Consider the following 14,971-nt stretch of genomic DNA (forward strand, 5'->3'; position numbering starts at 1 on the left):
GCAGCAGAATGAATGTGCATCAGTCTGTTAGGCCTCGGGTTTCGCTTAGCTTCTGTTTTCAGCAACGAAACAAAGTGAATGGACAAAAGATCCAAAAAAGAGGCAGCCTCTAAACTTCCTATCTGTGTTCTATATGTAGCAGTGAGGCACTCCCTCTCCACTGTCAATGAGTGTGTGTGTGTGTGTGTGTGTGTGTGTGTGTGTGTGTGTGTGTGTGTGTGTGTGTGTGTGTGTGTGTGTGTGTGTGTGTGTGTGTGTGTGTGTGTGTGTGTGTGTATGTTCAAAGTGCTGACTAAAGCAGTTGGTGGTGCTGACATCTGTCTCTCTGTCTTTCTAATGGTGGAACAAACTGCAACTCTCTCCCAACATCAGCCCCATCAGCACTCTCTGCCCAGGTCCGAACCCCATCAATGTATCGTCACACACACACACACACACACACACACACACACACACACACACACACACACACACACACACACACACACACACACTGCTTCTGCTATTGTAGTCGGGCAACACACAGCATATCCCATATCTCAGTGTCTGCACTTCCAAAACCACATCCCGGACAAACACCGAAGTAGACGTTGCTTCAGGTGGATGTGGCACAGCTGACCCAAGGTCAGACACTGTCTCATCTCTCTGAGGGATCAAGTACGAAAACTATAATCACCGGATACAAGTGTTAATAGTCCCCCCCCCCCCCCCAGGTTGCAAATGGGAACTATTCAAAGACTAAGCTAGTGAACTAACAGCCCCTTTTTCAGTGTTAAAAGGTGCAATATATGGGATCCAGAGCATTAATATAGCTGCAAACAAGTATTTTCTTTGTAAAGATATAGTGGAGTAATGTCTACCCTCGCAGAGAATGAAGTCACTCTCCCTCTGTGAGTGGTTTTTATTGTTTAGCTTCTCTTTGCTTTGTTGACATAGTCGGGCCAGCAGATGATTGTACATCTATTCAAACACTGCACACGTTTGTGATTGTCCTCTTTCAAACTTATAGATTAGAAATCTATATTTAAAAATGGGTTCCGTGTATTCAATTTATAATATGTTGATTGAGAGGATTGGGCAAATTTAAAGTTTATTTGATGTTCGTTTATTTTCTGGAAATTGGAATATCTCATGAATCTTTAGAAATTATAGACAGAAAATACATTAAACCAGACCTATTTGTAAGAAGAAAAACGAATCTGTTTCCACTGTAAACACCCGTCCATAATCAGGTCTGGTGTTTGAGGAGGACTGGTTTAACAAGCACGAAGACATGCTGACCTGTATGTCTCCAAGAGAAGACTGAATCCCGCACACATACCCTGCTGACACACAGTGTGTGTGTGTGTGCGTGTGTGTGTGTGAGTGTGTGTGTGTGTGTGTGTGTGTCTGCCTCTCTGTTATCATTTCTCCTCTCTCTGCCCATGACCTCAGAGCCACATGCAAGCTATTTCTGTAGACTTGCTTCTGGCAAAAAATGACTTCATGTCTGATTTGCTTGAAACAAAGAGGGGGGGGGGGGGTGTATCACTCTGTGCATGGGAAATGCACTGCAATAAAACAGGACGCTTTGACTGACTACTGTAGTTGGTTTAGGGTTTGATGCACTGGCATGCACCTTTTCTCATACTTCACCTTTTTTGGCTACCAATTCTTCTGGTTTCACTTCTCTCCATTTCTCAAATAGGTTCTTCTCAGTTTCAAATCCGTCCTCTTCTTTCCTCAATCTCTCCTCTCGCCTCCTTTCTAGGAATGGGAGCGCTGGAGCCAGGTAGGTCTGCAGATATGAGTAATGTGGCTGAGACTGACTCATACAACAAGACATCAGCCGTCAGCGTGGAGCCAGCAGTGACACAAGCACAAGAACAAGCACACACACACACACACACATTACACACTCAATCGACACAGACTTGGCGGTGCCGACAATACGAAACCCAGTCATGCGAGTGTCCATTATCATCACCTTATATTATGTGATCATCTTTGAGGAACTGAAAAATGAATCCATCAGTGATGAGCTCAGACTGCTAACAGTAAACATGTCTGAGACACAGACACACACCAATCTGCCTGCGTTCATGGAGCCACTTAGGTTGATGCCCTTCTGTTTTACTGCTGAAAAAACATAACATCGAATCATAATCTCGCAGGTTTTTCTTTTTGTAATATTGGTAGGATTTTGGAATCAAACACAATCAGGTCATAGTTTTAGCTCTAATGCATACATGTCTTTTACAGCTACTAGTTGCTGTGTAATTAATTAATGCAAACACACAAACATATGTGCACACACTCCTCATTGCATCTATTAAACATTTATTATTCATGCAAGAGTAATGTGAGGTGTCTCCGTTTTAATGGCTTTTTGAGTTACCGCTGCCAGCTATGGATAAATCATATCAGTCATTCCTCACTCACCCTGATCTGTGTGTGTGTGTGTGTGTGTGCGTGCGTGCGTGAGTGCGTGCGTGCATGCGTGCGTGTGTATGGTGTGTTTGGCTTTCACAAAATGTTTCGGATTCTATAAAAGGTCAGGATTTTTCTTTCGTTGATAACACAAGAAATGTGTCACGTGTGTGTGGATGAGGAGTGTGTGTGTTACATTGTGCATCAAGCTGCAAACACCGAAGCTCAAGTGTAGAAATCGTGTGTATGTACAGATAACGCTGCTCTATCGACTTTTGTCACAAAAAACAGTGACATAAAAAATATGTCACTGCAGGAAGAGCACAGGTGTAATTAATAACAGATGATTACTCCTTATTACACTTCATTTAGGTGTTCAGTTCAAAGGGGCTGTTACCCAATTAAGCCACTAACATTGTCGACACCTGTGCTTTAAAAAGTGCCTGTATAGTATTTAATGGAAGGCTGTTGGATTGCATTACACAGTTGTTTTTGTTGAATAGGTTAGGTAAGGTACAGGACGAGCTGACGTAGATCTCTCTCGTGCACTGCACCGACTGTGCTGATGTGGAATGGGAACATATCGACCCCTGGATGGCTCAGTATTGACGGGTGGATGGATTTCAGGAAGTGACCTTGGCAAACTCAGACGAGCACCTGACCAGAGCCCGGCTCGTTTTCCCACAGAGCACATCTCTGGAGCCAGCTGGCCCGATGAACACATCCTTGTGAGAGGTAAACACAGTTCGCCTGACTGGTCTTAGGTCATTGCAGACTGAGCATAGGTCAGTGTAGTCACACTGACCTATGCTGTCATGAATTTGGTCATGGAAGTGTCATAGATTGTGGGTGTCAAAAAGAGTTAATGTAGAGGGTGGAGGAGACAGTCACTGCTAACAGCAATATAGGCCGTAACAACGGCTCTGCTCTACCCACAGTAAGCCATAACAGTGACAGTGAGTCAGCATGCACAATGCCATGACCCTGAAACTGAAGCATGCTAAATGGGATTCAACCATCATTCATAATCCCAGAGTATTTAATACTTAGGCCTATTTGTGAATAGTTTTTATAAGAATGTTCATAGGACGTTGTCTCTTACTGCATGTAGTTCTGATAAAAACGATTCACAGTGAGCTCTGTTGATATTTAACAATTATTACAAAATAACGCTACTAATTTGATATTTTTAAGAACTGTTCTTTATCTTCTGCACAGGTCTGGCCGTCAACAAACGTCCCACACCGCCCCCGTGTGTCTTCTGCAGGCATTACATCAGGTTTGAGGACTCCACCAGCGTCCTGTCAATCTTCGCTGTAGCCCCGCCTCTCGCTGATGTGATTGGACGCAGCTGGAGCGTCAACGAGCCAATCATGTGGCTCTGCCGCGTTAACAGGGCTCTCTCTGAATGCCCTCTAACCAACATGTTTCAGCACAACAGCTTACTGGCACTATAGGCCATTAGTTGGAGATAATAAGTCACACGTTAGATATTCCATTAAAAGTGTGACATTGTGTCACTTAACTTACTGAAGTCCAGGGATGGAAGAATAATCCAGATCTAATACACCGCTACTATATTTACTATCTGTAATAATATATTCTAACCTACCTTATGTTGTTATCAACAATCTAACTTTGCAAAGTAACTATAACTAAAGCTTTGAAATATAGTTAATTAATTAGTTAGATTCCACCACTGCAAAAGTAAACATCCGCTCTTATTCATTCAAGGGGTTTGTCAGCAGTTGATACATGATCTAGAATATATATCTCTGTATGTTGTTAGATATTCAGTGAAGCAGATCATGATGGGAAAGCTATACTGTCAGCAAAAAATGTGGCTTTATCATAGTTATTTGGATAATAGTTGAGACTGAGAAGTATTTATTACTAGTTATAGTATTTATAGTCATACAGTTGTAAATTAATTATTTCAAAATATCACTCCTCTGAGCAAAGCTCTATACGTTTTACTGTACTTGACCCTCAGTAAATAATCAATGCTAACAATTTGATATTCAAGGAGGGATTTGGTAATCCTTAAATTATTATAGTGGCACCAAACATACTAAGCCAAATTACGAAAAGTGCTGACGGACAAAGTCTATTCTGAATCCAATGCTACAGGTCAGATATGCTGCTGGTTCACACGACAGGAGTTTGGTGAGAGTATATTACCCCATCATTGTACATCGGACACCGGAAGTACCCAAACGCATGTTGGCACATGATTTGAAGACTGGCCATCCCCTTGTTTGATACTACTGAAACAGCAGCCCAACACAGCGACATGTCACCGTTCAGGACTCTCACTCAGGAGATACGTGACTGCCTCTCCCCGACAGTACACGCTCACTGTCACGATCAGGGCAACCAGGGAAGTTACTCTTGCATGTGTCACAACTACGTTAGAGGCAAGACCAGTGTCCAGATATAACAATGATCCATAGAAACTTGTGAGGAGAGAAAGCACAGAGAATGAGTGAATGACAGCATGAAAACACTGTCCTAATGTAGGAGGTTAGAGTAAATGCCAACATTTTACACAGTTAGTTCATTATTTTACAACTGTATGATTATAAATACTATATTTCAAAATATCCCTCCTCTAAGCAAAGCTCTCTAAGTTTTACTGTACTTTACTCTCAGTAAATAATCAATGCTAACAATTTGATATTCAAGGAGGGATTTGGTAATCCTTCAATTATAATAGTGGCACCAAACATCGTGAGCCAAATTATGAAAAGTGGTAGCAGTCAAAGTCTATTCTGAATCCAAAGTTACAGGTCAGATATGCTCCTGGTTTACACGACAGGAGTTTGGTGAGGGTATCTGACCCCAGCAGCCGACATCGGACACACCGGAAGCCTGAAGTGAGGTTGAAAAGCTTGCAAATTCATCTGCCAATTTGCCAGATGACAGACCTTCACCTCAACAGGGAGTCTGACCAGTCATATAAAATAAAATAAAATACTTTACAAGAAATTTTGAGGAGTGGTTTTGCCTGTGGCTTCCCTCAGAGCTGTCCAGCTGTCCTCTGTGGAGCACTGGGCTTCATCCACAAGATGACACCTCAACATTCTAATCCCAGAACTCAGCTGTGTTCCAGTTCCATCCAGCATTCTATTCTATTCTGTTCTATTCTATGAATTCACTATTTGCTAGTCCAGTGTTCAGCATGTTTTCCATGGCAGTTTTCACAAAACTCCACACATTATGACCCATTAGCAGTAATGATACAACACTGTATATTAAAAAAAATTATTTTGTCTGTTGCTTTGCAGATATTTAAAATCATACATGGCTCAGTTACGCAAACGTTGGTTGACGGCTTATGGAAGAGGAGGATAAGGTTTGTACTATAAGTACTAGCGTTTTCTGAAGGCAGTAGCTCCATGGTAACATCCGCTAGCACGTTGTCGGGTCTGTAATGTGTCTTTTTCCGTCGAAATGCTGCAAGATACGACTTGCAGCGGTTATGGCGACTTTGGACAGTGTGTGTGTGGGCTCCTTTTGTGGAGAAACCATAAGAAATGAAAGAAAATCGATGATTTCTTCGCAAAGATGAGGATTTTGGGCATGCTGGGATACCAAACACGGACATGTTTTGTGACGTATTTGCGCAAACAAGCCGTAGGAACGGAAGGGGAGGGGATGGAGGACGCCGGTGTTGAACAGGCAAAACCCTTGTTAAATAAATGAGATGATACAATGTGATGATCACAAAGACATTTATTATCATGTGTATGTAAACCTGCATACACAACAAGAAGCCCAACAGACTTTCCCACGAGCGTTGGATGTTTCGTCGCTACGTGTCGCTTTATTTTTGAAGGCTCCAGTGCTTCGTTTGATAGCATTAGCCCACATTCCACACACTGAGCACTTGGCTCTGCCTCGTTGCCTCCGTTCACAAAGCTTAAGAAACTTAAGAAAGTCAGGGTTGTACTTGCGCACACATTTAGACTTTTGGGGGGTATGGCACTACTGTCGTCTTCATTTTTTCTTTTTAATAACTTATCCATAACTTTCGCTACAGGCTAGCGGCTAGCTGAGTGTCTTCTTCTGCTTAGTGCAGCTTGTTAAACAACTGACTGACGCATTACCGCCACCTGGTGGTGGGAAGCTGTATCGTAACTGAGTGTCTCATGGATAACAGTGATATCTCTGGTGTCTTCAATTGATAACCTATGCAGTCCCGCGGCCCTCGCGGCCCACAGGTGCAAAACTGAACGTTTTTCGCGGCCCTCTAGGTGGCGCTCGCGGCCCAATCATGGGCCGCGGCCCTATGGTTAAGAATCACTGACCTATGCAGTCCCGCGGCCCTCGCGGCCCACAGGTGCAAAACTGAACGTTTTTCGCGGCCCTCTAGGTGGCGCTCGCGGCCCAATCATGGGCCGTGGCCCTATGGTTAAGAATCACTGATCTAGAATATATATCTCTGTATGTTGTTAGATATTCAGTGAAGCAGATCATGATGGGAAAGCTATACTGTCAGCAACAAATGTGGCTTTATCATAGTTATTTGGATAATAGTTGAGACTGAGAAGTATTTATTACGACTGGACGTTACAGTAAAGCACATCAACTGTTTTGTGATTATTATTTTTCTTTTGGTTGTGATTATGTTAATATAAGTGATAACTACGCCTAATAGTTTGGGCATTCAAGATACGACCAAAGGGAGAAGTGAGCCATTTAATAAGAAAAGAGCCATATATGCCTGGCTTAAGGATGTGATGTTTTTTTTAAGTCTTGAAAAAATTAAACATGCACTTAGAGCAGGGGTGTCAAGCTCATCTTCACTCCGGGCCACATCAGCATCACGGTCGGCCTCAAAGGGCCGGTTGTAAATGTAAGACGGTGTAAATGTAACTACTCCCAACAGATTGGTAAATAACTGTCTCTGCATTTGATTGTTTATTCAAATGTTAAAATATTGTACATGCAGTTATATAAATGTAAAACTATATTTCAGCACATTTCTGTTATTATAACTTAAATCCTTTTAATTTAGGGTTAAGAAACCCAGATTACTCTATCAAAGATCAAACTATTAAAGAAAATAGCAAACACAAGTAATTATAATAACTTTGTTCAAAGCTTAAAATCCTTTCAAGGGTGCGTTTGCACAATCCCACGTGAAGTGTTTCATGTGTTGTAAAGCCACGTTTAAAGTAGTCATCAATATACTCACAATAATATTTGCAAGTGTACAGTAAGCAGCCAAAGAGCTGCTTCTGTGACTGTGTGTTTAAGTAGCTCATCATTATGCCTTTCTATCTCATAACTTCGACTTTCGATCTCATGATTTCGACGATGGGGATATTTTTATTATCAAATCTAACTTTTTATTTTATTTTTTTTAAATCAAAAGAAAATAAATTCTGGCGGATTCGTGGGCCACATAAAATGACGTGGCGGCACCCCTGACTTAAACTGTCTGAGAAGTTCGAGGGAGGTCAGAGACTTTCTAGTGGGTTGGTGGTTTTGCCCGTCCTGGCTCTCTGTCCTTCTCTCCAGCCCCTGCTCACTCCCCAGACCTGCCAGTCCTGGTCACATGACAGCCCCTCCCACCTACACACCTGTTCCCACTTTCCTCATCAGACCTGTAGTTTCTAGAAAAACCACCGAAAACATTTTACTCTACTATATATTTGAAGATTTTTTACGATAAGTAATTGTTTGTATGTGAGAAACATTTCACCAACAAAGACCACGCTTCTTATGATTGCAAATTAGTTTGAAATAAAATAACATACATCACAAAAAACAAAACAAATAGAACTGAAGCCACCGGGAGATCATTGACACACTTATACAGGGAGACACAGCTTGTTAAATCAGGAGAAACTTAATTTACAGTGAACAAATACATTTATTAAATTGTGCAAAGTAAAGTTAAAATTTTGGAGAGTCGACACTGGTAGAGTTGTTGAAGACAGTAGGGGCAGGTTGAAGATAGATGATGGCATGTGGAGTGGGACTGCCCTCAGTGGAAGAAACCTTGAACACCAGATGTAATGATGAATGGGGAGGAGGGTCACATCGGTTCGTACTGAAATGACAGCTGACTGCACAGAAGAGAACAGGTCTTTAAAGTTTGACAGGAAATATATGATTGGCTGAGGGAGGCCGTGGCGAAATCGCCCACTGTCAGCTGATAGAGTAGGAGCCAGAGAGCGAGAGTCAGAGAGATGAGGGAGTGAATAAGAGCATACAAAGACTGTCCTAATGTAGGAAGTCAGAGTAAATCCTCAAACTTTACATACCGGTAGTTATAGTATTTATAGTCATACAGTTGTAAATTAATTATTTCAAAATATCACTCCTCTGAGCAAAGCTCTATACGTTTTACTGTACTTGACCCTCAGTAAATAATCAATGCTAACAATTTGATATTCAAGGAGGGATTTGGTAATCCTTAAATTATTATAATGGCACCAAACATACTAAGCCAAATTACGAAAAGTGCTGACGGACAAAGTCTATTCTGAATCCAATGCTACAGGTCAGATATGCTGCTGGTTCACACGACAGGAGTTTGGTGAGAGTATATTACCCCATCATTGTACATCGGACACCGGAAGTACCCAAACGCATGTTGGCACATGATTTGAAGACTGGCCATCCCCTTGTTTGATACTACTGAAACAGCAGCCCAACACAGCGACATGTCACCGTTCAGGACTCTCACTCAGGAGATACGTGACTGCCTCTCCCCGACAGTACACGCTCACTGTCACGATCAGGGCAACCAGGGAAGTTACTCTTTCATGTGTCACAACTACGTTAGAGGCAAGACCAGTGTCCAGATATAACAATGATCCATAGAAACTTGTGAGGAGAGAAAGCACAGAGAGTGAGTGAATGACAGCATGAAAACACTGTCCTAATGTAGGAGGTTAGAGTAAATGCCAACATTTTACACAGTTAGTTCATTATTTTACAACTGTATGATTATAAATACTATATTTCAAAATATCCCTCCTCTAAGCAAAGCTCTCTAAGTTTTACTGTACTTTACGCTCAGTAAATAATCAATGCTAACAATTTGATATTCAAGGAGGGATTTGGTAATCCTTCAATTATAATAGTGGCACCAAACATCGTGAGCCAAATTATGAAAAGTGGTAGCAGTCAAAGTCTATTCTGAATCCAAAGTTACAGGTCAGATATGCTCCTGGTTTACACGACAGGAGTTTGGTGAGGGTATCTGACCCCAGCAGCCGACATCGGACACACCGGAAGCCTGAAGTGAGGTTGAAAAGCTTGCAAGTTCATCTGCCAATTTGCCAGATGACAGACCTTCACCTCAACAGGGAGTCTGACCAGTCATATAAAATAAAATAAAATACTTTACAAGAAATTTTGAGGAGTGGTTTTGCCTGTGGCTTCCATCAGAGCTGTCCAGCTGTCCTCTGTGGAGCACTGGGCTTCATCCACAAGATGACACCTCAACATTCTAATCCCAGAACTCAGCTGTGTTCCAGTTCCATCCAGCATTCTATTCTATTCTGTTCTATTCTATGAATTCACTATTTGCTAGTCCAGTGTTCAGCATGTTTTCCATGGCAGTTTTCACAAAACTCCACACATTATGACCCATTAGCAGTAATGATACAACACTGTATATTAAAAAAAATTATTTTGTCTGTTGCTTTGCAGATATTTAAAATCATACATGGCTCAGTTACGCAAACGTTGGTTGACGGCTTATGGAAGAGGAGGATAAGGTTTGTACTATAAGTACTAGCGTTTTCTGAAGGCAGTAGCTCCATGGTAACATCCGCTAGCACGTTGTCGGGTCTGTAATGTGTCTTTTTCCGTCGAAATGCTGCAAGATACGACTTGCAGCGGTTATGGCGACTTTGGGCAGTGTGTGTGTGGGCTCCTTTTGTGGAGAAACCATAAGAAATGAAAGAAAATCGATGATTTCTTCGCAAAGATGAGGATTTTGGGCATGCTGGGATACCAAACACGGACATGTTTTGTGACGTATTTGCGCAAACCAGCCGTAGGAACGGAAGGGGAGGGGATGGAGGACGCCGGTGTTGAACAGGCAAAACCCTTGTTAAATAAATGAGATGATACAATGTGATGATCACAAATACATTTATTATCATGTGTATGTAAACCTGCATACACAACAAGAAGCCCAACAGACTTTCCCACGAGCGTTGGATGTTTCGTCGCTACGTGTCGCTTTATTTTTGAAGGCTCCAGTGCTTCGTTTGATAGCATTAGCCCACATTCCACACACTGAGCACTCGGCTCTGCCTCGTTGCCTCCGTTCACAAAGCTTAAGAAACTTAAGAAAGTCAGGGTTGTACTTGCGCACACATTTAGACTTTTGGGGGGTATGGCACTACTGTCGTCTTCATTTTTTCTTTTTAATAACTTATCCATAACTTTCGCTACAGGCTAGCGGCTAGCTGAGTGTCTTCTTCTGCTTATTGCAGCTTGTTAAACAACTGACTGACGCCCAATCATGGGCCGCGGCCCTATGGTTAAGAATCACTGACCTATGCAGTCCCGCGGCCCTCGCGGCCCACAGGTGCAAAACTGAACGTTTTTCGCGGCCCTCTAGGTGGCGCTCGCGGCCCAATCATGGGCCGCGGCCCTATGGTTAAGAATCACTGCTCTAGTGGGTTGGTGGTTTTGCCCGTCCTGGCTCTCTGTCCTTCTCTCCAGCCCCTGCTCACTCCCCAGACCTGCCAGTCCTGGTCACATGACAGCCCCTCCCACCTACACACCTGTTCCCACTTTCCTCATCAGACCTGTAGTTTCTAGAAAACGCACCGAAAACATTTGACTCTACTATATATTTGAAGATTTTTTACGATAAGTAATTGTTTGAATGTGAGAAACATTTCACCAACAAAGACCACGCTTCTTATGATTGCAAATTAGTTTGAAATAAAATAACATACATCACAAAAAACAAAACAAATAGAACTGAAGCCACCGGGAGATCATTGACACACTTATACAGGGAGACACAGCTTGTTAAATCAGGAGAAACTTAATTTACAGTGAACAAATACATTTATTAAATTGTGCAAAGTAAAGTTAAAATTTTGGAGAGTCGACACTGGTAGAGTTGTTGAAGACAGTAGGGGCAGGTTGAAGATAGATGATGGCATGTGGAGTGGGACTGCCCTCAGTGGAAGAAACCTTGAACACCAGATGTAATGATGAATGGGGAGGAGGGTCACATCGGTTCGTACTGAAATGACAGCTGACTGCACAGAAGAGAACAGGTCTTTAAAGTTTGACAGGAAATATATGATTGGCTGAGGGAGGCCGTGGCGAAATCGCCCACTGTCAGCTGATAGAGTAGGAGCCAGAGAGAGAGAGTCAGAGAGATGAGGCAGTGAATAAGAGCATACAAAGACTGTCCTAATGTAGGAAGTCAGAGTAAATCCTCAAACTTTACATACCGGTAGTTATAGTATTTATAGTCATACAGTTGTAAATTAATTATTTCAAAATATCACTCCTCTGAGCAAAGCTCTATACGTTTTACTGTACTTGACCCTCAGTAAATAATCAATGCTAACAATTTGATATTCAAGGAGGGATTTGGTAATCCTTAAATTATTATAATGGCACCAAACATACTAAGCCAAATTACGAAAAGTGCTGACGGACAAAGTCTATTCTGAATCCAATGCTACAGGTCAGATATGCTGCTGGTTCACACGACAGGAGTTTGGTGAGAGTATATTACCCCATCATTGTACATCGGACACCGGAAGTACCCAAACGCATGTTGGCACATGATTTGAAGACTGGCCATCCCCTTGTTTGATACTACTGAAACAGCAGCCCAACACAGCGACATGTCACCGTTCAGGACTCTCACTCAGGAGATACGTGACTGCCTCTCCCCGACAGTACACGCTCACTGTCACGATCAGGGCAACCAGGGAAGTTACTCTTGCATGTGTCACAACTACGTTAGAGGCAAGACCAGTGTCCAGATATAACAATGATCCATAGAAACTTGTGAGGAGAGAAAGCACAGAGAGTGAGTGAATGACAGCATGAAAACACTGTCCTAATGTAGGAGGTTAGAGTAAATGCCAACATTTTACACAGTTAGTTCATTATTTTACAACTGTATGATTATAAATACTATATTTCAAAATATCCCTCCTCTAAGCAAAGCTCTCTAAGTTTTACTGTACTTTACTCTCAGTAAATAATCAATGCTAACAATTTGATATTCAAGGAGGGATTTGGTAATCCTTCAATTATAATAGTGGCACCAAACATCGTGAGCCAAATTATGAAAAGTGGTAGCAGTCAAAGTCTATTCTGAATCCAAAGTTACAGGTCAGATATGCTCCTGGTTTACACGACAGGAGTTTGGTGAGGGTATCTGACCCCAGCAGCCGACATCGGACACACCGGAAGCCTGAAGTGAGGTTGAAAAGCTTGCAAGTTCATCTGCCAATTTGCCAGATGACAGACCTTCACCTCAACAGGGAGTCTGACCAGTCATATAAAATAAAATAAAATACTTTACAAGAAATTTTGAGGAGTGGTTTTGCCTGTGGCTTCCCTCAGAGCTGTCCAGCTGTCCTCTGTGGAGCACTGGGCTTCATCCACAAGATGACACCTCAACATTCTAATCCCAGAACTCAGCTGTGTTCCAGTTCCATCCAGCATTCTATTCTATTCTGTTCTATTCTATGAATTCACTATTTGCTAGTCCAGTGTTCAGCATGTTTTCCATGGCAGTTTTCACAAAACTCCACACATTATGACCCATTAGCAGTAATGATACAACACTGTATATTAAAAAAAATTATTTTGTCTGTTGCTTTGCAGATATTTAAAATCATACATGGCTCAGTTACGCAAACGTTGGTTGACGGTTTATGGAAGAGGAGGATAAGGTTTGTACTATAAGTACTAGCGTTTTCTGAAGGCAGTAGCTCCATGGTAACATCCGCTAGCACGTTGTCGGGTCTGTAATGTGTCTTTTTCCGTCGAAATGCTGCAAGATACGACTTGCAGCGGTTATGGCGACTTTGGACAGTGTGTGTGTGGGCTCCTTTTGTGGAGAAACCATAAGAAATGAAAGAAAATCGATGATTTCTTCGCAAAGATGAGGATTTTGGGCATGCTGGGATACCAAACACGGACATGTTTTGTGACGTATTTGCGCAAACAAGCCGTAGGAACGGAAGGGGAGGGGATGGAGGACGCCGGTGTTGAACAGGCAAAACCCTTGTTAAATAAATGAGATGATACAATGTGATGATCACAAAGACATTTATTATCATGTGTATGTAAACCTGCATACACAACAAGAAGCCCAACAGACTTTCCCACGAGCGTTGGATGTTTCGTCGCTACGTGTCGCTTTATTTTTGAAGGCTCCAGTGCTTCGTTTGATAGCATTAGCCCACATTCCACACACTGAGCACTCGGCTCTGCCTCGTTGCCTCCGTTCACAAAGCTTAAGAAACTTAAGAAAGTCAGGGTTGTACTTGCGCACACATTTAGACTTTTGGGGGGTATGGCACTACTGTCGTCTTCATTTTTTCTTTTTAATAACTTATCCATAACTTTCGCTACAGGCTAGCGGCTAGCTGAGTGTCTTCTTCTGCTTATTGCAGCTTGTTAAACAACTGACTGACGCATTACCGCCACCTGGTGGTGGGAAGCTGTATCGTAACTGAGTGTCTCATGGATAACAGTGATATCTCTGGTGTCTTCAATTGATAACCTATGCAGTCCCGCGGCCCTCGCGGCCCACAGGTGCAAAACTGAACGTTTTTCGCGGCCCTCTAGGTGGCGCTCGCGGCCCAATCATGGGCCGCGGCCCTATGGTTAAGAATCACTGCTCTATGTCACCTGCGTGCTCCTGTTATTTATAGAAGGCCGAGGATGCTGAGAGGAGAAATGGAGGAGAGGGCGAGACAGAAAAAGAAGGAAGAAGGGATTGTTAGGACTATGACAATCAAATGTCTCGCTCTAATGGTCTGTGGGAGAGGGAGGCACACGGGAAGAGAGGAGACCAGTCACTTTTGCAGGCTAAAGTACATATTGATCCCATCTATGCAAACTGCATCTGTCTAATTGATGGTTTTCCTAAAGGGGAAATAGAGATAAAGAGAGCAGGAATGGAATACGGTAAAAAGCTATATCGAATAAATAGTTATGGCAGGGGTACATGATGAATTATATATATATATATATACTCCTGTACCAAAATAGAACTCATTAATTGAAAAAATATGGCAAATGATAAAGACCATCGTCACAAAATCACATTCTTTTATTCCCTAAGTTTTATTCCCTAAGTTCCCAAAACGATAAAAAAAACATGCTTCTCTTACAAAATTGAGAGTGAATTACTTTCATTATTGATTAGTCTGTACATCATGTTTGCGACTCATCGCTTAGTCAATAAGTTGTCAGAAAATAGTGGAAATGGGCCTTCACAATTACTCAGGCCTTGCGTCTTCAAATGTCTTGTTTTGCTCAAGTACGAACTTTAACATTTTCAATTTAATTCTATAAAATTTGGAAAAGCCGCAAA

The sequence above is a fragment of the Melanostigma gelatinosum genome (genome assembly GCF_949748355.1).
Source record: "Melanostigma gelatinosum genome assembly, chromosome: 1".
In the NCBI taxonomy this organism is placed as follows: Eukaryota; Metazoa; Chordata; class Actinopteri; order Perciformes; family Zoarcidae; genus Melanostigma; species Melanostigma gelatinosum.